The sequence below is a fragment of the Aplysia californica genome, unplaced genomic scaffold (assembly GCF_000002075.1).
Source record: "Aplysia californica isolate F4 #8 unplaced genomic scaffold, AplCal3.0 scaffold00498, whole genome shotgun sequence".
Classification (NCBI taxonomy): Eukaryota; Metazoa; Mollusca; class Gastropoda; order Aplysiida; family Aplysiidae; genus Aplysia; species Aplysia californica.
The window spans coordinates 266,630-269,129 of NW_004797768.1; the positions used below are offsets into that span (position 1 = coordinate 266,630).

Genomic DNA, 2,500 nt, shown 5'->3' on the forward strand with positions numbered 1-2,500 from the left:
TTACAAGAGAGTAACAAACACAAAAAAGAAGGAGGGGAGATAAAAACGATGGAAGTGTGATAAGAAAGAAGAAGCAAACCACGTCAGTGCACCCGCCAACCACCCACGCCCTGGCGTTCTATGGAAACCCAGTTAAGGGAAGGTGCTCCCAAAATGTTCATCTCTTCAGACTCTCAATATTATACCCAATGCTTTGTGTTATCACTGTGTTCAGTATATTCATGGGAGATCCCAACTACTAGCTTTAATTACACTAAAGACAGGAATAATTTTAAAAAATAACAAAAGGCTGCACATATAATATTATATAGAGACTTCAAAAGAGCATAATTTTAGTAGCTCCTTCCCTTTGCTCCAACTTATCTGCTGAGCTTGTTTCCAATTCATACTCGTATGTACCTCACTGGGCCAAGGAATTTCGCACGATAAAACAACTTACAGGGTTTGTTTTCTCCTCATTCTATGGACGAGATAAACAGAAACTCAAGTAAAATAGGAAAAATGTGTCCCCGTATCAAAACTCTAAAATTTCTAGTCCTGCTTTAGTCCATGGCCAACTGCACAGAATAGCCTTATGTCGCAACAATCGAGTATAGATTTGATCGATGTCGCTATCTTGACAATCAAAAAGATGAACGGGGAAGAGAAGGAGGAGGAATAAGAGGAGGGGAAGGAGGAGGAGGAGAAAGAGGAAAAGGAGGAGGAGGAGGAGGAGGAGAAAGAGGAGGAGGAGGAGGAGAGAGGGGGAGCTTTAGGTTGATGCCAATAACTTCACATGTCCAAAAGCTGACCAGCGCCTGATTCCACTACGTCATGACACTTATATATTCCCAGAAGGTTGAGTCATCACTCAGATACAAACCGTGAGCCTCCGCCCATAGCCCAGTCTAATCAACAGGCTTTTTACCTACCGTGAAAATGGTGAAATGGTGTAGTTTTAACGTCCGTATCAACACTGTTAAGATATTCAAGAGACAAGACCTCCGAGTTTAACGTCCATCTCTGAAAAGGACCGAGCCAGTAGGGAAATTCCTGTAAAGTGCCTTTCCCAAGGACACAACGCCGAACCGAGCTGAGACTCGAACCCCCGAACCCGCAGTCTCACGATTACGAGTCCAGCAGCCTAGCCATGCCACTTACCTGCCGTGACAAAGGTTTACTTGTTAGATATTTACGTCCCCATTAAAATAATTTAGGTAATTTTGGAGGCGGGCTGTTTCAATCATGCCTGCCAAGGCCAACTCAAGCTGAGAGTGATACAATGTCTAAGCAGACAGTCCGAGATAAAGGATAAAACATTAAATCCTCCTCACAAAGAGTATAGAACGGGCATCTTCTGAGTGCAGTGTGCACCGGCAAAACGCATAATCCGTTTCACCACAAACGCAGGTTTAGCTTCCGTGAGCAACAAAATTGCAACGTAAGCAATAGTTACAGTACCGTACTGTCATTCATCGAAAAGAAACTGAATAAAGATACTGACTTCGCACTTCTAGACGGTCCTGGTGTTCCCGTTAAGGTGGCCATGCACTATTAAACCTCGAAGGTACGCTTCGGTGACCGCTCAAAAGACATAAAACTACTTTTTGGCAAGCTCCATTCCCCACCTAAAAAATGCTTTTAATACCACGTTTTATATAATTTTACTTTAAAGACGTCTCTTTCATAAACCACGTAAGCATTCTAGCAAAACAATTTTAAAAAGTTCTAATATAATTGTTGAAAAGACAAAGTGCAACTCGGTGGCACAGTTGATGTTGAGAAATTCTGAACATAGACGTCCTTATTAAAAGTATTCTATATCATTACCTCAATTCTAAGAATTATGTTTAAAACACACAACACAAACTTCGGAACCTTGTTAGTATTATATCTGACAGCGATCCAAGTTTCCAAAGTTGCATCGTAATTTTGACCGAAAATGATCAAATGGCTGTTGAAGAGACACTGAATAACTTTGAATAAAGTCATTTATCAAATACTATAGCCTTTAAAACCGACCATAAGTGCCAAGAGATGATTTTTAATTAACACTTTGTAAAGCAAGACACGGCAATTCTTTCATGAGACAATAACATACATCTTGGTAAACCGTTTAAGCGCTTTGTCAAGACAACCAAGAAAGGAAAACAAAATAAAAACAGTTATTCTGTAGCTTGTATATTTCCAATAGTGTCGCCCCAGACCACGTGTAAATAATGTGGTACAACTGATGAAACAGATCTGATCATTTCAGAGTAGGGCTGTTTAGAGCTGCCTTTTGGGGTCAACCCCAACTGTCTCAAGACAGAGAGACAGAACAAGGAGAAAAATCTTGGAGGGCCGGTGTGCAAGTAACGCACGTTAAAGATCCCTTGGTGGTCTAAAATCGATAAGAATAGGCTTCGGCCACCACCCGGGCAAAATTCAAAATTTCCCACAAACTGAAATAGTTTAATGTGTTCAGAGCGCTCATATGACCTTATGCAGTTACGAGCGCCGTAAAACACTAACCAAAAAA

At 41.0% G+C, this 2,500-nt stretch overlaps 1 long non-coding RNA gene across 2 annotated transcripts in view; it reads right to left on the bottom strand.

Moving 5' to 3' along the window:
* LOC101857510 overlaps positions 1 to 2,500 on the bottom strand; it is a 72,860-nt gene that overhangs the window by 60,345 nt on the left and 10,015 nt on the right. The gene's annotated exons all lie outside the window — the stretch shown is intronic.